We start from the raw sequence: 21290 nt of genomic DNA, 5'->3' as shown, positions 1-21290 counted from the left end.
TTCCTCTTCTATAAAATGGGTGATAATAGTAATTATAAAGTAAGAAATAAAGAAGAGGTCACTGGACACTTAGCCTCTGGCAAGGATCTAGAAATGTCAGCAGCATAATCCTGCTTAACTCACCTCCACTACTGTTTTACCTGCTGCTCTCCAATGCTCACCTGCTCTAATTCACACTGTAGTAGGAAGTACTTTAGGTCAGGCATCAGGGGGCATTGCTTTAGTTCAGACTCCAGCATTTACTATGTACCTGTTGTATGATCTTAATACTAACAGCAATATAGTGATAGAAGCAGCTAATAGCCAACCGTTATAATCATTACTTTGTGCTTGGCATTTTATATAAATTTAATCCTCATGGTAATTTACTGACATAGGGAACATTGGTCTCTCTTTTTATAGGTGAAATAAGTGAGGCTTAAAGAGATCTTGTAATTTGGTCCCACAGCTTAAGTGTGAGGCTGGAATTCACCCAGGAAACCTGTTTCCAGGTTCTGTGATCCTAACAATTACTCTGCCTTAATTTTCCCCTGCTGATATTTCTGCCCATAAGCCTCTTATTATTTGATTAATGGTAGCAAAGAATATTTTTTAAAACTATTGCTCTTCAGCGTCCTTTTTGAGGGAGAACTTTCCTTCCCCTATTCCACGGGTTTGTTTTGGGGCTGTGGCTTACAGGAACCCTCTCCAGAATCATCCAATGTCCCAATCATACGTGGAGAATGGCCAGAATCCTTCCCTTTGTACTGATGTACACACAACATGAGAAGGAATTTTTCTACTGGAGTTGCTTAGCTGGAGAGGCCAGGAGCCATATTTCTGTTGTGTGGGCAAAGCCTTTCTGCAGTAGAGGAGAATGAGCTCTATAAATAAAGAGAAACATAAAATCATAAAATACAGATAGAGATGAGATATGGTCACTTAGAATTCCTAGTTCTAGTCCAGAGGCCCTGGTTCTATTAGTTACTGCTTCAATTCTGACCAACCCAGTATTTCCAACTATATAAGCCATTAGAGTCTTGTGCTTGCATAAGTGAGTTTATTTTATTTTATTTTATTTTATTTTATTTTATTTTATTTTATTTTATTTATCTTGATGGAGTCTCGCTCTGTTGCCCAGGCTGGAGTGCAGTGGTACGAGCTTGGCTCACTGCAAACTCCGCCCCAGGGTTCAAGCAATTCTTGTCCCTCAGCCTCCTGAATAGTTGAGACTACAGGTGTGCACCACCACATCCAGCTAATTTTTGTATTTTTAGTAGAGATGGGGTTTTGCCATGTTAGCCACGCTGGTCTGGAACTCCTGACCTCAAGTCATCTACCCACCTCTGCCTCCCAAAGTGCTGGGAATACAGGCGTGAGCCACCACGCCAAGCCTAAATTGTGTTTTTCTTAATTGCAATCAAAGAAGCCTAATCAATAGAACAGAGAAGGGGCCTGGGAGTTAGCTATAGACAACAGGTGTACAAACGTGAAGTTACCTATTAGTGAATTAAAGGAGTATTAATGGAGACAATACTTTGAAAAATAAAGTTAATAAGAAATCATGTACCATGGTTTGAATATGTCCCCCAAAGTTTATGTGTTGGAAACTGAGTCCCCAAAGCAATAGTGTTGAGAGATTAGACCTTAAGGAGGTGATCAGGTTGTGAGGGCTTTGCCTTCATGAATGAATTAATAATGCTGTTATTGCTGGAGTGGGTTCACTTTGGAGGGACCGGGTTCCTGATAAAAGGATGAGTTCAAATTCCTTTCCTTCTTTCTCTCTCTCTCATGCACACGCGCTCTGCCTTTTTGCCTTCAACCAGGGGATGACACAGCAAGAAGGACCTCACCAGATGCAGCCCTTCAGTCTTGGACTTCCCAACCCCCAGAACCATGAGTCAAATCACCTAGTCTCAGTTATTCTGTTATAGCAGAACAAAATGAACTTAGACATCATATTAGACCCAGACGACACTTTAAAAAAAATTTGGTATGGCCGGGCGTGTTGGCTCATGCCTGTAATCCCAGCACTTTGGGAGGCAGAGGCAGGTAGATTACCTGAGGTCAGGAGTTCCAGAGCAGGCTGACCAACATGGAAAAATCCTGTCTCTACTAAAAATACAAAAAATTAGCCAGGCATGGTGGCACATGCCTGTAATCCCAGCTACTGGGGAGGCTGAGGCAGGAGAATCGCTTGAACCCAGGAGGTGGAGGTTGCGGTGAACCGAGATCATGCCATTGCACTCCAGCCTGGGCAACAAGAGTGAAACTCCATCTCAAAAAAAAAAAAAAAATTGGTCCAAAATCTTCATTTCATAGATGTGAAAACTGATTTGCAAATATACAGGGTAACTGGCTTGATGTTAGGCAACTAGCTAGGAATAAGCCTGGGATCTAGCTGAATTCAGGTAGCCTCAAATCTTTTCCAATACTTTTTTCACCACCAACTCCATCTACCCAGATAGGGAAGTAGATGGTCAGATAATACAGAGATAAATGAATGTATAGAAAAATGAATAGATAAATGGACAGATAAATGGATAGATGAATGAGAGGTTGATTGACTGGTAGATAGAGACAGGTTTAATAAAGCAGGAGATTTAATTGTACAATAAAAGCCATCAGCAAATTGAGATTATGCTAGGAAACAGAATAGTTGAGAAAACCCTGAACTAAAAGAAAAATCTAGGTTCTTATTCTGACTCTATGCTAATTCGCTGTGTTACCTTGGACAAGTCCCTGAGCCTCAATTAGACATATAAACGGGGATCATATATGAGGGTAACTTTGTTAACTACGATAATTTCATGAATATGAGATGATCACATCTAGTTATGAAACTACACTTCATTTATGTACTCATATTTAGAGGGCAAGTTCCATGAGGGCAGAAATTACACTTATCCGTTGTTATTTACCAGTACCAGATGCTCAATAGGCATTTTTAAGGCAAATGAACAAATTGATAGCATGGTTATTACTTAACTGCTCCTCTTCACCACTATGACCCAGCTTGGCTCATGGACTCATGCAATCAATATGGAAGCTGAGTTAAAATAAAAATGACACATGCCAAGAGGGGCAGAGGAGTAAGAAAATGACATCATTACCCCTTGGCCTGAAGGGTTTCATCCTAATCAACTCTGAGGACTGACCTAGTCTTCTTAACCTCCTATAATCTCTAACCCAATTCTGTTTGTTTGTTTCTTTCTCCCAACACATTCATATTTCCTATCATTTAGGAAATGTCCTTTCTGTTAAAAATACATATACATATGGAGGAAAAGATATTAGATCCCTACTTCATACTCCCTAGACATCAATACTAATTAGATTTCAGACTTAAATCTCAGAAGGAAACCTCTCAAACTTTTTGACCACGGAACAGAAGAAAGACTTTTTTTTTTTTAGAGATGGAGTCTTGCTCTGTTACCAGGCTGGAGTGCAGTGGCACGATCTTGGCTCACCGTAACCTCTGTCTTCTAGGTTCAAGTGATTCTCTTGCCTCAGCCTCCCAAGTAGCTGGGACTACAGGTGCGTGCCACCACGCCCAGCTAAAATTTTTGTATTTTTAGTAGAGATGGGGTTTCACCACATTGGCCAGGATAGTCTCGATCTTTTGACCTCATGATCTGCCCACCTCGACCTCCCAAAGTGTTGGGATTACAGTGAGCCACTGTGCCGGGCCAACAGACAATTTTTTTAAACTAGACCGGAAAAAAAAGTATGACTCATAAAAGAAAGATTGTTAAATTAAAATCCATTAAAGGTTAACATTTATGCTCATAAAATGACTCCACTCTCCAACTCCAATTTAATTAGGAAGTTAAACCTGCGTGTGAGTGTGTGTCACACTTGGGTATCACCACCCCACAGGTGAGATGTCTGCCATAACCCAAATGGCAATAATTCAGGATGACAGACACCTGGCAGGAGCTTCATGTTCCCAAGAGGGCTTTATCTAGATAATCTGGGGACTGGGGGATGGAGTGTGGGTGAACCTGTGGACCTCTTTTGCTGCCTATGGAAATAGAATTTAATTCACATAACCAAACAGGTGTGTCATGAATACCTTGACAGAATGGACGATATCTTATATTTCCCTCGATCTTAAAGGCCTCAAACTGGGTCTGGCATGAAACAGGCCTTTTATCCATGAAGGGACAAAACATAGTATAATCCTCACTCAGACAGGAAAGCTACTATGGAGAACGTTTTCACCCCAGTTTTCCCATAGCCTTCTTGTTCATTACTGTGGCTTTCCACTCCAGCCTCTGTTGGTTACGAGCCTCACATCCAGAAAAGCAAAAGCAATCGGCAGAACAATCCTAATAATAGCAACATTGGTCTTGCGTCTTACAGTTTGCAAATGATTTCCAAATATAATTTCTCATCGGAATCTCACAACCACCAAATACGACCAGGCATTATTCATCTGATTTTATAGATGAGGAAATCAAGGGTCAGAGAAGTGATGTGACTTGCCCAAGGCCCACAGATGGTGGGTGGCAAAGCCAGGACTTGGAATCCAAGATAAAGAAAACTCAGTGGGAAGGAGAAGTTTGTGATTAAATCCAATTAAAGGAACAGAGTAAAATAAAGAACACAGTAACTTTCTCACCAGGAATGTGTCCTGTTTTCCTCTTGGCTTTTGAAAATGAGGCTGCTTCTGCTATATTATCTGGTGGAAAACACATCATCAAAGTCAATGGGACATCAGCCCTTCTCTTGGGTATTTGTTGAGGCTCCTCTGCTCGAACACACACCTTTTGCTTCTGTGTTTGCCCCAATTTTCCTACATTTCCGACCTCTTGGATTAGGACTCTGGCCCCCAGTATTTGCCTAAGGCCCTTCTCCGAGTTAGGCAACCTATTTCATTATAATTTTGAACAATAGAGATAATGATACTAGCAGCCACCCTCAATGGGGCCCTACTTATTATGGGCTAGCAGTAAGCACTTTGCATGCATTATCTCATTTAGTCTCACAACAATTCTATGAGGTAAGAACTATTTTTGTCCATGTTTCAGAAAGGAAGAAACTGAGGGACAAAGAGATGAAGTAATTTGCCCAAGGTCACATTGCTAGTAAGTGGCAGACTGAAGACCAAGCTGCCTGGCTGCAGGCCCTCACCCCTGCCACCACCCTCAGCTACCTTTCCCTAGGCTGTCCAGCTCAGATTCCCTGGCCTTGTCACCCCACACCCCCCAACTGCTGGCTTTGCACAGTCCTTCAGCTTTCAGAAGTGCAGCGCTCTAGGTAATAACATTCCCTCTGCTGGCCTCTTTCCCAAGATTCTCAAAAGAGACAAAGCCCATCCCCAGAAAGTAGATGACGTACTTGGATGCCACAGTGCCCTCAGATCTCTCCAAAGAACTGGGGCCCTCATTCTCTCCGCTGCAAAGGAGAGTTGGCTGCTGAGTGTTCACAGCTGAGACCCTCTCTAGGACTTGCCCTTGGCTAATGGGAGCCACCTGGCTGGGGTTATTCCCCCTTCCTGGGAGGACTCCACCTTCGGTAATTGGTCAATGCAGGATACAAAGGCCCTGCCTTCAAGCCCTAATTGGGGCCAACTGGGAAGGGCCATGCTCAATCCAGAGCTCCCCAGGGATTGGGCGAGGCCTCTGTTGCACCTGTTTCATGGTTCAACCTCTCTTTTTCCCCAATTCTGCATCCTTCACCCCTGGCAGATGTTGACCCCAAAGCACTCTCCAGTAAACATCTTGGCTTGCACACTGCAGCCTCAGACTCCGATTTCCAGGGATTCAGCAAAACACAGAAGTGTGTCCAGTATCTCTGAGCATGGCCTCCTCCTCCTGACTGGCAGAGTGAGGCCTCATGTAGGATGTGGTATTAAACCTTTCCCAGGATTTGGTTTTCCTGCCCACCTGGTTTTTGACACTGCCATATGTGTATTCTTTTTTTTTCCTTTTCAGTCCACTAGAATGTTCTGGAGTTCATTACCATGTTATGGGATTCACCTATACCTTCAGCCAACAACGGGGCTGTATTTCTAGTCCAAGCCTTCACTTGACCATCCTACTACCCCAGCAATGCCTATGAGTGACCTAACCTGGGACCCAAGACCTGCTGACCACGTTATTTACATGGGCCAGGCATAATGGGCAAAAGACATGCTTGAAACGTACGCATGCGAAACACACAAGCAGACACAGGCAGGAATAGGAGTATCATTCGGTCTTGACAGGGTATATCTCTACAAGTAAACCCAGGAGGCCTTGGCTCACTGTCCTGTTTTTTTCCTCTCAGCTCAGACCCTCATTTCTTCCATGCAAAGATGCTGTAATAACTTCTGACAGGCCTCTTTATCTCCTACCTCTTTGACTTTAATCTGTCATACACATTGCTGCCAGATTTATCTTCCTAAATGAAGCTCTTATCATATCCTCTCCCTGCTTAAAAACTGCATGCTCCCCACTGCCTACCAAATGAAATGCACGTGTCTCAGCCTCGCCTCCCAAGCCCTATCCAATGTGGCTGAGATCAAAGTGGGCTGCTTCTTGGCCCTCTGTGTTTTCTGGCCTCTGGGACCATGCTCTTTCACTTCTCTTCAAACACTTTTGCCAGGAAATGTTGCTTGATCCGTACAAATAGCTGTAAACAGTGTTTGGACTGTATTTGTTTAATAACTTCACCTTAGTCTCCCTTAAATGACAATTATCTGTGAGCTTGGTTTGCCTTCCCTCCTAGATTATGAGCAGCTGGGTAGAAGTCACACCCCTGATCCCAGCACCACAACAGCATCAAATACGTAGTGGGCTCTCCAGAAAGACTTGTGGAAGTGATTTATCATCTCCCAGTTAGACCACAGATTTATTCTCTTTCCCTTCTCCCTGCTTTCCCACCAATCTTTATATTCCTGAAATAAATATATATTGATGTTATAGAAAGTAGTTATTTAATCATAATATATATAAAGCAACAGACAGTATATTGAGACCCAACCCTAAAACGTGCTTTGGAGAGGGAGAATTTATAACCTAAGGTAGACTGCAAATGAAGTCACTGCCTTAAACCATTAAGAAGGAAAATTATGATTTTGAAATAATGACATTTAAACAGTGGACTAAATCCAGGGTAGAGAGAGGACTTTTAAAAATACAGTGTAAGCTGGCCGGGCGCGGTGGCTCACGCCTGTAATCCCAGCACTTTGGGAGGCTGAGGCGGGCAGATCACGAGGTCAGCAGTTGAAGACCAGCCCGGCCAACATGGCCAACCCCCGTCTCTACTAAAAATACAGGCCAGGTGTGGTGGTGCATGCCTGTAGTCCCAGCTACTCGGGAGGCTGAGGCAGGAGAATCACTTGAACCCGGGAGGTGGAGGCTGCAGTGAGCTGGGCTCATGCCTCTGCACTCCAGCCTGAGCAACACCTGAGCAACAGAGTGAGACTCTGTCTAAAAAACAAAAACAAAAAACAAACAAACAAAAAAACTGGTGTAGTCTATCTAGAAATCAAAGATCAGCAATATAAAAAACTTCTAGAGAAAAAGGTGGTGAGTTTACTGGAAGAATTCAGGGTTAGTGCATTACCTGATACTCTTTCATAGACAACTGGACAAATGGCCACTACTGGCTGGTGGGCTCACCTCTGCGGATTCTGACATCTCTGCCAGGCAGCTCAGGTTGCCGCCCTGCCTCTGCCCCAGGGCCCAGAGTCCCAGACCTGCAGACAATGATATCATTATACCACCGCCTAGGCTGCAGAAACAACTGCCTCCTATTCAACCACACTTTCCCCTTATTTTCTTGGAGTCTTGTCCCTGACAAACGGCTGGAGGCTTCTGGTAGGAAGCAAAACTCAGCAGCTTCAGAGATCATGAAAAAAGCATCGTGATTCAAAGAGATTCTTAATGAACGCAGCGGGGACTCTGAGTTGCATTTCAGCCTATTTCTCCTCCTCTGGGCTTTTGCCCCTCTGTTCCGTATCATGAGACTTCTCTCCAGATAATGCAGCCCTGTTTTAGGATGGGCTGTCAAATTTGGAATTGGCCCTGGTGATGAGAAAGGAGGGATCCCTCTCCTTCTATTTTCTGTAACAAATGGATGTCAAAACTGACATAGGCTCAATGTTTAAAAGTCAAGTCATTTAAGATGGGTAAGGTACTGAGAAACACTCAGAATAGATTCAAAGTCAACAAGGGAAAAATATTTGGATAATACTGTTTGTAAGAAGGATTTGTGAACTGCAGAAAAAATAATCCCAATAAATATTTGTCCATAGTAACACTTGTTTATTTTCTGTAGTGTTGCCTTCAGGGCAAGGGAGGCCATGAGCCAGTTCTCACACTTTAAATAGCCCCTAGACATCACACAGGCATACACACATACACTTACTAAAGTGCACACAGACACCCCATCACTTGAGCCCCAGCGTTCAGTGCAGCCACAGCAAGCTGCAATCTCAACATCCACTCTTTTGGGCAATGCTGCTCAGGCCCCAGGGACGTTTCCTCACACTGCCTGTCCTTGCATCTTGCCTTTGCAATAAAAGGCAACTGTATCTAAGTACTGAGGTGTCTGTGCAACCTGCTGTTGACTTCAGAAATGCACACCACTTTAGAGTGTGGAGAGGATGTGAGCATCAGAAGTGCTGATAGGAAAAGACAAACTCACTACCTTGTGAGAGTCTTCCTATCATACAGCAAGGATGTGACAGATTCTTGCATAATAAAGAACTATTTCCCAACAGAGCCAAGAGTTCATTTTCTCACTTCTCTTCCCATTCCAATTCAGGATTCCAGAGGTACTAAAATATTGCACACAGTAGATGCAACAGTTCACACACACTGTGGCTAACATTTTGTAATAGTACATAACTCCTATTTCTCTTACCTTTATATATAAATATAGTTGTGGATGTAATATGTGTGAAGTACAAAACCAGTTCTTTACATTGGCAACTAAATGGACTTTGCTAGAATTACAAATCGTTTTCTTTTCATAAAAATATGCAATAAAATGTAATTAAATCATATAAAGATTAAAAACTCTTCAGATCTGTTTAAATAATTTTAATTTTTGATACTTATTAATTTGCATTTTGGTTATAATGGATAATTTTTAATATTTGAGAGGAAAAAGAACATTTTGAAACATCCAAAATAATTAAATCTTTAGTTTTTTATATTAACATTGATTTACATATTGATGAAAATGCACTCAAATTGTGTATATTTTAATATAATTACATTTATTTTCAATCTGTTAAATTATTGCTATCAATGGAACACAGATTGTGTGAAAATTTTGATTATAAGAATATAATCCATGATTTTTCTGAAAGGAAGGCAAGAAAATAAATTGTATTAATAAATATATGAGATGTAATGAATTTATATGTGTTTATTCTTATTACTCATCCAAACATTGCTAGCTGAATAACATCCCAGACAGGCTCACAAATGATCAGACTCTTTTCTTCTTGAGATTTTGCTAATTCTTGTCATATTTTACATCCATTATATCACAGCTTTACACATATTTTGTACCTTTTGTGATAAAAGAATATTTGTCAAGATGGAAGGATGGAACATACTTAGCAGTTTATTTTCTTTGTTTATTTTTTAATATCTATACACATAGCATCTGTGCCCCAGGCCCCCACAAATAAAGGCAGGAGCAGCTTCTGCCTTGTGAATGGTGGCACCATGGTGTTTTCCTCCTTTTTGTTTTTTTATTTTTTGAGATGGAATCTTGCTTCATCACCCAGGCTGGAGTGCAGTGGCATGATCTTGGATCCCTGCAATCTCTGCCTCCCAGGTTCAAGCAATTCTCCTGCCTTAGCCTCCCAAGTAGCTGGGATTACAGGCACCTGCCACCATGCCTGGCTATATTTTTTTGTATTTTTAGTAAAGATGGGGTTTCACCATGTTGGCCAGGCTGGTCTTGAACTCCTGACCTCAAGTGATCCAGCTGCCTTGGCCTCCCAAAGTGCTGGGATTACAGGTGTGAGCCACTGCACCTGGCCACACCATGATCCATGGTGTTTTCTTTTCTTTTTTTTTCTTTTTTTTTTTTTGAGATGGAGTCTCGCTCTGTCACCAGGCTGGAGTGCAGTGGTATGATCTTGGCTCACCGCAGCCTCTGCCTCCCAGGTTCAAGCAATTCTTCTGCCTCAGGCTCCTGAGTAGCTGGGATTACAGGCACATGCCACCACGCCCAGCTAATTTTTGTATATTTCGTAGAGACGGGGTTTCACCATGTTAGCCAGGATGGTCTCAATCTCTTGACGTCATGATCCACCGGCCTCGGCCTCCCAAAGTGCTGGGATTACAGGCATGAGCCACCATGCCTGCCCACCGTGGTGTTTTCTAACTTTTTTTTTTTTCTGAGACGGAGTTGCTTAGCCGCCCAGGCTAGAGTGCAGTGGTGCGATCTCGGCTCACGGCAACCACCATCTCCCAGGTTCAAGCAGTTCTCCCATCTCAGCCTCCCAAGTAGCTATGATTACAGGCACCCATCATGCCAGGCTAATTTTTGTATTTTAGTAAAGACAGAGTTTCGCCATGTTGGCCAGGCTGGTCTTGAACTCCTGACCTCAGGTGATCCGCCCGCCTTGGCTTCCCAAAGTGCTGGGATTACAGGCATGAGCCACCGTGCCCGGCTGTGTTTTCTAACTTTTATTGAGAGCTCACACTGGGACAGGCATTGTCCCAAGTGCTTTTGTGTATTTCATTCACCCTTGCTACACCCTTCGAGGTAGGTACTGCTACCCAGTTTCCATGAGGAGGCTGGCACACAGGGAGAAGTCATGGGTCAACTGGTTGCCAAGTGTGGTGGGTGGTCACTCCCCTGGCCTCTTGAACCTCAAATCCCTCTGCAGCCTGGGCCCTGGCCCTTCATCCTCTCTGCTTAGCAGAGGCTGAGGAGCCTCAACTTTGTCTATTCCCTGTTTGTTTCATAGAGACCATTTGTTGAATGCTTTTATTATGTTGCCTGTTACACATCTGTTTTAAAAATCTGGATCAATATATCTGTTTTGGATTTCAAGCTGGTTAGGATAATCTAAATCTCTATATGCATGTATAAACAGGCACCTCCAAAATTACATTTTTTGCACAATTATATTTGTAAAACCTTCAAAACAACTTAAAGACCTAATACACAACTGCATTAGTGACTCAGTTAATAAACTTTGAGACAGCCATTGAATGGACAATCACGAAGGAAGTGAAAATGATGGTTATGAAGGTATCATAAATACTTATGACAGATGGGAAATACTTCTGACGGATACAATGTTAAATTTTAAAAGTACCATATAAAATTACACATATCACATGTCATGATTATGTAAAAATTAGTATACACATGAAAAAACACACAGAAAAAAAGGTGAAGAAAATATAGCTAAATGTTCTTAGAAGCTGTGTTTAACATAGTAAATATTAATGTATTGGAATGACTTTTTTCCCTTTTTGTTTTAGTTTTTTTTCTATTTTTAAAATGGTTTCGGATTAGATTAATTTCTTTTTTTTTTCTTTTTTAGAAACAGGGACAGGGTCTCACTCTGTTGTCCAGGCTGGAGTGCAGTGGTGCAATCACAGCTCACTGTAACCCTGAACAAGCTCAAGCAATCCTCCCGCCTTCAGCCTCCTGAATAGCTAGGACTATGCATGTACCACCATGCCCAGCCAGGTTAATTTTATAATAAAAATATACGATTTATTTAGAATGCATGTTTTTCTGAAAACAATAATGATGAATTTTAGCACAAGTTCACATAATTTGCGAACAGGCATACCACCTAATTGTTTATATAACACACCTATTCCCCCACTACCTTCCTGGGTCTGTGCAGTCTTTAAGAGGAGAGCGGCCAGGTGCGGTGGTTCATGCCTGTAATCCTAGCACTTTGGGAGGCCGAGGTGGGCAGATCACGAGGTGAGGAGCTCGAGACCAGTCTGACCAACATGGTGAAACCCCGTCTCTACTAAAAATACAAAGATTAGCCAGGCGTGGTGGCACACGCCTGTAATCCCAGCCACTTAGGAGGCTGAGGCAGGAGAATCGCTTGAACCCAGGAGGTTGCAGTGAGTGAAGATCATGCCACTGCACTCCAGGCTGGGCGACAGAGCGAGATTCCATCTCAAAAAAAAAAAAAAAAAAAAAAAGGAAAGCTACCATGGCAGAGGAGAGTCTCCATTGCTGGCTGTTGGCAAGATGCATTTTGTAGATCAAGCATTTTAACCTTGTCTTATACATTAGGAGGAGCAGAGATGTAAATATCTGAGAGTCTTTAGGCTTTCATACAAATTCTGCAAACGGAAAAGTCCTACCACTTCCTAAAGAAAGTGTTGTTCCTCAGATGTTCCCCGGACCTGGAGCCACTTGGTCAGTGAGCTCGAGATAAAAGCAGCCTATGATTTGAATGTGTCCTTTCTTCAGTGACCAGTGCCTGTGAGTACGCCACAGCTCCCCCATCTTTGAGAGAACGCTGGCATCCTCACAGGGACATGCCAATTCGGAAGCAAGCCTTGAGGGCCACAGACACATCTACAAATATGCTGGGAAGACATTATCTTTTAAGAAGCTTCCACTAGCCTTACTGCACCTCTGCCTCACCTGTGCCTGTCTTGGTTTTTAATAGGTGGTAAATATCAAGAACAGAAAAGATTTACTCAATGGAAAACTTATACCTTCTCTCTCTCTTTTCACCTCTCTTTCTTTTCTTCCTTTCTCCCTTCCTTCCGAACACCCCCCCACCCCAACACACACACACACACACGTGGTACAGTGCCAGGTACAGTGCCAAGCACTGAGCAAATAGGGTCAAATCAGATCTGACACAGGCTCCCCAGGAGCTGGAGATCTATACCTTCCCACTGAAAGGGTAGTGCTCAGACCAGCAGCACCAGCGTGGCCCAGAAGCTTGTTGAAAACACAGACTCTCAGGCCCCACCCTGGACCTGCTGACTTGGAATCTGCATTTTCACAGGCTCCTAAAAGTTTGAGATGCACTGGCCTATAGGACTCTACAAGGGCAAGCCTAATTTCTTCTGAGTGCAGTTATGATAAGACCTGGGGCTGGCATTATTATTTGGCTTGCATGAACAATTTCAGCTTATGTTTTACGAATATCACCTGGAATTGTAGGTGACTCTTACAGGAATCACAGGCTAGGTCACAAGGACAGTGATTGCCTGTGGGTTTGGAAAGTCCTCCATCCGGACCCCTCATCTGTGGGTATTTGTGGAGTGGGACAACAGGGACAGGGACGGAGATCAGGGGAAAGAGGAAAGGGATATTAGCTTCTGTGGAGGAACAGACAGAAAAGAGCAGGAGTGTGGGATGAATGCATCCATACGATAGTGATGTACCTGGACCTGAGAAAACAACAGTGGCAGAAATGCCCTCCTAGTGGCTGCATCTGAAGAATACGCCTTCCTCTCTGGCTCAAAAACCCAATGGCTGCCTGTGCTGTGCCTCCTGAACCCGTATAATGTGCCACTCAGCACAAGGAGTCCTTCCAGGGCACAGGAGCATGTGGGCAGGGGGACTGTGAGGGGGCAGGCACACCAGTGACTTCCACCTCTCCCTCCCAATGCTGCAGAACGAAGCGTTCTTGGGAGTTGCATACAATTTTTTTCTTTTTAGAGGAAATAAGTCTTATTTTTGCTAGGGTCAGCCTTTCTTCTACCTAGATCAATTAAATTGGAAACAATGCACGTTTCAGAAAGGATGCTTCAGGAATAAAAAAGATTTTAGAGTTAGGCTAGACACCTCCTGGGGGTTGTCCCAGACCTTACTGGCATCAAGTAGTGGCAGGTGTTTCCAAATTAGGAGTTAGAGGCTAAGACCTACAGCCTCCCCCGAGTCTCCAGAATCTCCAGACACAGCCTTAAGCAGATCTCGTCATCACACAGGTGCTGTAGAGAGTACCTGTGATCTTTCCTTCCTTTCAGCCATCTGACTTTCTGCTGCATTGGGCAGAAACCAACTCTTGACGCTAGACGTTATCAGGAGGGAGAGGCATAGATGAAGATTTATATGTCTTCCTTCCGTAGTAATTCACATGTACCAACAATATAAAGGCTTTTTTTTTTTTTTTTTTTTTGCATGTGCAGATACAGTTCCAGTATAATTATTCTAGATGGGAATAAAACTAGTAAGTTTCTTCTCTCCTATGGTCTATGAAGAAACAATTTATAAGGTACCAATATCTCATATCTCTTTTTGTTGTTGTTTAGAGACAGGGTCTCTAAACTCAAACATTACCGAAGTTGGAATGCAGCCTCCAGCCCTGGGACTCAAGCAAGCCTCCCAAGTAGCTGGGACTACAGGTATGTGCCACCATTCCTTCCTATTGTTTTTAATTTTTGTAGAGACAGGGTTTCCCCCTATGTTGCGCAGATTGGTCTTGAATGTCTTGCCTTAAGCAATCCTCCTACCTTGGCCTCCCAAAGTATTGGGATTACAGGTGTCAGCCACGGCATCTGGCCAATATCTTGTGTCTTAAGAGTTGTACTATTCAAACTATACACAGATCATCAAGAATCCATCAAAAGAGCCAAATGCAAGACAAAATTCCTAGGAAAATGGGACAAACTGGTATTGGAGAAGAAGTATCTGGGGCAAGGAGATAAAATCTCCTGAAAATTGTGTTGACATAAAATTGCAATACACCTAGTACCACTAGGAGGACAAACTACATGCTCTCTGAGGAATATGGCTGTTAGTCAACCTTCACTATACATGTGACCTGAGACCCACACTTCCCATTATGAAGGCAGAAAACCATATTACTTGCTAAAAATGGCTGTAGATTAAACTCATGATATCTTTTCTAGTATGTATTGAAAAATGTTTGATCATTCTGTACCAGAGATTATAGATTCATGGCTCTACTCAAAGTTCTAGAAGGCTAATGAAAAGAGCCAAGTTTATCTATCAAAGGGAAATGAGAAAGATACTTTTTAAGAGGGTGGGCAACTCATGGTTCTTCAGGTACAAGTGAATATGCTTGTCCATTCATACTATACCTATTTTGATGAGGAATTAAGTTCTTGACAGAAAGATAACTTTTGTTTACACTGACACATTTTGGAAGATTCTCAAATGGAAAAATGTAACATAAACTAACACATTGGAGCAGGAGTTACCAGGGTCCTCTGCTATGGTTATCTGATGATAAATATTCATTTATCCATTTACAAACACTATGGAGCACAATGTTAATTACATTACTTTGGACACAAGCAACCTAGACTCTCCCTTCTACTTAAAACAATAGTTTTCCATTGTCCTTAAATTAGAGTGAAACTCCTTAATTTGGCTGATAAGAACATCCAAAATTTAGGATTGCTCCTTTCCCAATCCATCTCTTACCAAATTCCTTTATTTTCTCTTACCCAATCTAACACATTTGTTTTCCTTTCTAGAGTGTGTGTCTGGCTTGGAGCAGATCCTCTCTCTGCCTGCATACCTCTGCCAATCATTTGGTTGACCAGTTAACTCCCTGTATTAGTCTGTTCTCACACTGGTAATAAAGACATACCCAAGACTGGGTAATGTATAAAGAAAGGAGGTTTAATGGACTCACAGTTCCACATGGCTGGGGAGGCCTCACAATTATGGTGGAAGGTGAATGAGGAGCAAAGTCATGTTTTACATGGTGACAGGCAAGAAAGCATGTGCATGGGAACTCCCTTTTATAAAACCATCACTTCTCGTGAGACTTATTCACTATCATGAGAACAACATGGGAAGAACCTGCCCCCGTGATTCAATTAACTCCCACTGGGTCCCTCCCACGACACAAGGGGATTATGGGAGCTACAATTCAAGATGAGATTTGGGTGGGGACACAGCCAAACCATATCACTCCTCCTCACCCTCCAGTCCCAACTCAAACATTTATTTACTCAGCAAGGCCTCTTGTGACTCCCTCTCAATTAGGTGAGATGCTGTATTTTGTGCTCCCATGCTATGTTGTGAGCCTCCATCCTGGTTTCATCCCACTCGTGGTCTTTGTTTATTGCCCATTGGAGCAGGTTGGGCTCCTCTCAGCTGAACCCATGAGTGGGGCAGCTTCTTTTAAAATGACCACGGTCCTGGCTGGCACTGGGACTGGCCCACATAATGCAAATGCCAATCAAGACAAGGGACTGTGGGAACAACCTGAGAGACATCAGCAGTGGACAGAATAGTTTTTGTCTTTTGGGATTTCATCGTCTCTTATAAGGATGGGAAACACACCCTTTAAAAGGTGAAAAGCATGAATGTGCTAAGTAGCAAAAGGCACAGTGAGTGTCTAGAGGTGGGAGACTGTCTGTCTGCACTTGGGGGCCTGCAGAAAGCTGGATGAAGAATTTAGTATTCGTGCTGATTACAGGACAGGTGGAATTTCTACGGCAAGATTCGGTGGATGCCCAGAGGCCCGTGTGGCCGGGTCAGTTAGAAGCAAAGTCTGCGAGGCACAAAAACCTGAAACTTGTGCCAAGAATAGACAATCTCATATTTTGCAGAGTTCATAGGCAGTTAGACATTGATTTTTTTTTTACAAAGGGGAATTGAGTCTAAATATTTTAAAGACTTTTTCATCTAAGGTAACTCTGAGGGCATGTGAATAATGCAAGAATCGAGTTTAGGCTTCCTGTCTCTGTATTCTCTGGAAAGTTTATTTGATATCTTAGTTTTCCCTCATGCTCCTCCAGAATAATTCTCAAATATGTATTAAAAGTCCATGACACAGCAGATAGCCATCTGGCCTCTGAGCCCAGTGTGTTTGTGTGTGCATGTGTGCCTGCGTGTGCATGCATGCGTGTGTGTGTATGTGTGAGTGCACACATGAGTGTGTTTGAACACATTGAGATGGAAGGGAGAACAGAGCGAGTGAGTTGTATTTCCAAAGATGGGCAGTGTCTCAGTTCTGACGTGGTCACAACTTTGTGGGGCTGGAGGAGTGCATTACCCTACCGGTGATATCTTAAGCCAGGATTCCCTTTCACCCACTGCAGACAGAGCATAAAAATATCACGGGCAGGCAACTTTCCCAAACAGGGAGAGGCAATTCACTATCATGGACAATGTTGTCTATTGAAATAAAAACAAACTGGGGGCAGGAAGGTTGAACTTAACTGAATGTTTTACCCCAGGTACTTGGAAGGGCAACAGTGCCAAGGTACCTCTGGGAAACCTAGAGGGCCAAGGTGACATCTCACATCCACCCACAGGTGAAGTTCTCCCATTCCTCCCCAGGAGGCTCTGGGGCCAGCCCAGCAGCTGACATCCCCAGGCCCAGGCGGGCCCCTCTCCAACAGACCCCCTCACTGTCATCCCTCACCCATCCCACCCCATTCCTGCCACAGCCACTGAGGCTCCTTATCCGCTCCTCAACCAGCCTTATTTTCAAGCTACCCAAAAATAACAACATTTGATATGATGGCTCGGAAAGCTTTGGCTGGGGTCATGTTTCCAAATTCTTGACTCAAGTATTGTAAATGAGAACTACTTTTTTTTTTTTTTTCCAGTCAGGCTATTTTTTCCCTCTTTTTTTTTCTCTTGAGATGTTGGGCAAACCCCAACCAAGGAATCAGTGCTTAATGGGTCACAGGGTATAAATAGTAGTGTTGAGACCATAACAGAAGGCTCTTTGTACTATCATGCAACTGAACCTAAAAAAAAAAAAGCTTCCAAACAGACCAGCATGGGGCTCTGTGGGGGCGTCTAGCATTGCTGAGCATAAGCTATATTCTATATTTGTCCACTCCGACATTCCACTACCGATATCTATTTATGGCTTTGCCATGTACACAGGATACCCTATTCATTAAATATGTGCTCAAAAATGTCAGTCCGTATATATTTTTGTGCTGCTCATAGTTCACAGACATACACTAAGCAAATCCAGTGTGATCTGGATCGCCGGGCTCATGCTCTCAGCCCCTAGCTCTGTAGTCCTTGTTCTTGTTCACATGCAGCAAGGTTTTCTCATCCATAAAATGGGGATAAATGTGCCTGTTCCCTAGAAGTTGGCTCTAAGTGATATGTGGCACTGCTTTGAAAATTAAGAGACAAAAATCTGTGGGCTTCTTTCGCTTTGAGGCACTCTTTAAATATGAGCTATTATCCTAATTAAACTAAATTTTCATCATGGGGTCAGTTTCCTGATGAAGTTAAATGGGATGATCCAAAGTCTCTATTAATTTGCTACCAGTCATTGTATTTGGAGACCCTGGGGGATCCTGAAAATTGATTAATTATGACAGGCCTGATGGCATATTTCTGGGTGATTATGGCAAGCCTTGGATGGTATTATTAGGGATGCCCATTTTTATGTGACAGTGAAATTCATAGGCTTTAACAGAAGTACTATTATCCCACCAGCAGGGACCAGGCTGAAGGGCATGTGACTTAGCAGCTGACAAGTGCAATAATTCTCAGAATTTTGTGGCCCAGAATTTGCGCCGGCTACTAAGAACCGGGAGTTTAGAAACAGAAAGTTCAGGTTACAAGCCTACTGGGCAGGAACTCAAACTCCTGGTTCTGGCAACAGGTCCCGGGCACTCGGGGGTGGGCCAAGGTTCTGACCATTCAGTGTCCTATGTTTAAATTGTGAGACTGTAAGCAAAAAGAAAAAAAAAATTATTGGAAGTGTTCTCTTACCTTTTGGAGACAGTAAAATAAAAATCTCCTTTGGCAAAGGGCCTCTTTCTTCTGTGGGCTCTCCTACAGGACAGCACTGACCTCTGGTCTGCCATGACCCCACCTCTCCAGCTGCCCACACATCCATCTTCGTGTGTGTGTGTGTGTGTGTGTGTGTGTGTGTGCGCGCGCGCATGCGCGCGCCGTTGTGGGGTGGGGGAAGGAGGGAGTGTATTCTTGTTCAAATTGCCAGATTAACCAGAAAATTAGCAGGAAGACAAGGCAGCAAAGTGAAAACTATTCTGTACAGTAGAGGTTCTTCATAGATCATTCGACCTATTAATGAAGTGACCATTTCAGCAGCAGGTATTTGAGTTGAGTTGCCAGGGGAGAGAAGGAAAGAAGGGTATAGGCAACGCTGTTAGTCCTCGAACTCACACAGAACATGGAGAGCTACATTCTTAGTAATACCAGGGATCGTGCAGTGAGCATTTCCTAGGCAGCAGACGCAGTACAACACACTTTACATAGCTCATCTCATTCAATATGTACAAAGTCCCTATGAGACTGGTACTAGCTTATGCCCAGTCTACAAAGGGAACAGAGACTCAGAAACTAATTTGTTCAGGATTAAATAGTGAATCACGTTGTGGACACATAATTCAAATCCATTTTTTTTTTAATGCCCAAACCTGGGCTGTTAGCAACCTTGCTAAGCTTCATTCCTTTTCTTGCACCTCTCCCTAAGCCTGCAGCCATGCATCTAGGACTCAGGGATATCTCTGGGTGGGGGTAGAGGTGAAGTCAGCCAGAAGTGTCAGGGATGAAATGTCACAGTGTTATTATAGACCTAAGGACTGGCCCTAGAGGAGGGGGCTCCCATCTCCTGGCTCCTTTCCAAGCTGGTAAGAGCCTGGCAGTCATGCTGGAGAGACAGGGGAAACATCTAAGCTGCTGAATGGAGCTCAAGTCTCCACCATCGGGGAAAGTTCTTCTCTCAGGGTCTTCCTTGCTTTCTCCTTGGACCCAATCTGTCCGCAGGAAGCAGAATTGCTGGAGAGCTTGCCTTTAATTGATGCTTGGTGCTTAAAAGAATGGTATCTGGCCCGCAGCCAGGAACCTCTGCGGGGAGATGTGAGCTTACTCTCTGGAGTCCTCTCTCTCTATGGCATCAATTGATGAAAATAAAATCTGCATTTCGTGACATTACTATATACCCATGAAATAGGATTTAAAAGGGTCCTGATTGGTGAAAATAAAAATGAGTCAGTTCTCATTTGCTCAGTTTTACCCTTCAATTCAAAAAGCCTGTGCTCTGTATCTTAGCCTCTCAGAGGCCACACCAGATTCTTGTAGGGTCTGCTCAGCCTCCTCAAACTGCTGTGACAACAGCCCTGGATTCTCGGATACACTGACACATGTTTCTAACCCTCAATCCTGCCACCCTCTGCTTTTGCTCCTCCTGCTGAGAATTCCCAAGGGAAGAGCTCTGAGATCTTGACCCTCTTCAATCCCAGTTCAACACAACATCCCTTTGGTTAATTTCTGAGAAAATATCCCAAGTGGTTATTTCAGATAGTTTTCTTGGACTTACTGCTTCTGTCTTGAGTTCTGAAAGTCTGCGTATCTGTGCCCTCCTTTGTAGGCTGGGAGCTTCTTGAGGGCCTGGCTTCTTTCTTTTTGACCTGGCACCCAGCATAGTGCCTGGTGCATGTGAATGATAAATCACGCGTGTCCAATGCATGAGTCAGTGGGGGAATGAATGGAAAAGCACTGCTTGGACAGCACAAATACAAAAACGGATCTACAGACTATATAACCAAAAGACTCCTCTACACACACATCCTGAGCACCAAGGAAACTTCTGTTTGGGCTGCTGACCATGAAATCTACTCTGCTTAGTTGCTGTGTTCATCTTCGTCCTCCAGTCTGGACTCTCAGTCTCCTCGACCCAGAACTCCTCGGCCCCAGCTCTGCTCAGCCCGACCTGGACCCTCGGCAACCTGGTCCATTTCCTGTCCGATGTTCTTTAACATCACCCACTACCACTCTTGCCCAACTCTGGATGTAGGGGAAGGAGAGGAAGATCTTCTTCTGCCTTGCGGCATGTCCCGGCATAACAGCAAGTCATTCTTATATGCTCATCTAGGCATTTAGACTTCTTCCAAGATTGGGTGGTGCTTCCATTCTCATAAACGACCCACGTTTGCAACCTTGGAGTCATTGTTGAAGCCCCCTTCTTGTCCATGCCCTTAAACAGGTCAGATTCTGAGTCGTATCAGCCCCTTCTTTGAAATGTCTCATCTGCTCCTTCTCTGCTGCCATCCTGGTCCAGTTGCTCAGAATTGGGTTATCTTACTGGCCTGTTGGCAGCCTTAATCCTATCCCCGCCTTGTTCCAGGGTCAGCTGCCTGACTTGCCACTGTCATCATGGGCCACACTGAATTCTTGGCCCCTCCCTGTGCATGAGTTTCTGGGCCCCTGGAAGTTTCATCTTATCCTATTTACTTCCCATCACGTAGACAGTCCTTCATGCTTCCCAAAATATAGGATGCTAATTTCTGTCTCTTTGTCCCGCCACTCATGTCCCTCCTCTCAGGTCTCACTTGAGTCTGTCTTCTCCATGAAAACTTCCTTTTCCCTTTCACTCCCCTCTGTAACCACCATGCACCCCTAATCCAAATCCTACCACTCCACACCTG

General features: G+C 43.6%; 1 long non-coding RNA gene across 1 annotated transcript in view; it reads right to left on the bottom strand.

The window, feature by feature from the left end:
- LOC129136209 (uncharacterized) overlaps nucleotides 1-18729 on the bottom strand; it is a 35303-nt gene extending 16574 nt beyond the window's left edge. The window contains exons 1-2 of the long non-coding RNA XR_008537600.1: nucleotides 18610-18729; nucleotides 7534-7666 (exon numbers count right to left, since the gene is read on the bottom strand). This is a non-coding gene — a long non-coding RNA (uncharacterized LOC129136209). The remainder of the gene's footprint in view (nucleotides 1-7533; nucleotides 7667-18609) is intronic.
- Between the last annotated feature and the right edge of the window lie 2561 nt (nucleotides 18730-21290).

The sequence above is a fragment of the Pan troglodytes genome, chromosome 1, assembly GCF_028858775.2.
Source record: "Pan troglodytes isolate AG18354 chromosome 1, NHGRI_mPanTro3-v2.0_pri, whole genome shotgun sequence".
NCBI classification, from domain to species: Eukaryota; Metazoa; Chordata; class Mammalia; order Primates; family Hominidae; genus Pan; species Pan troglodytes.
The sequence above is the reverse complement of the archived record's forward strand: the minus strand, read 5'-3'. Positions and strand labels throughout refer to the sequence as shown.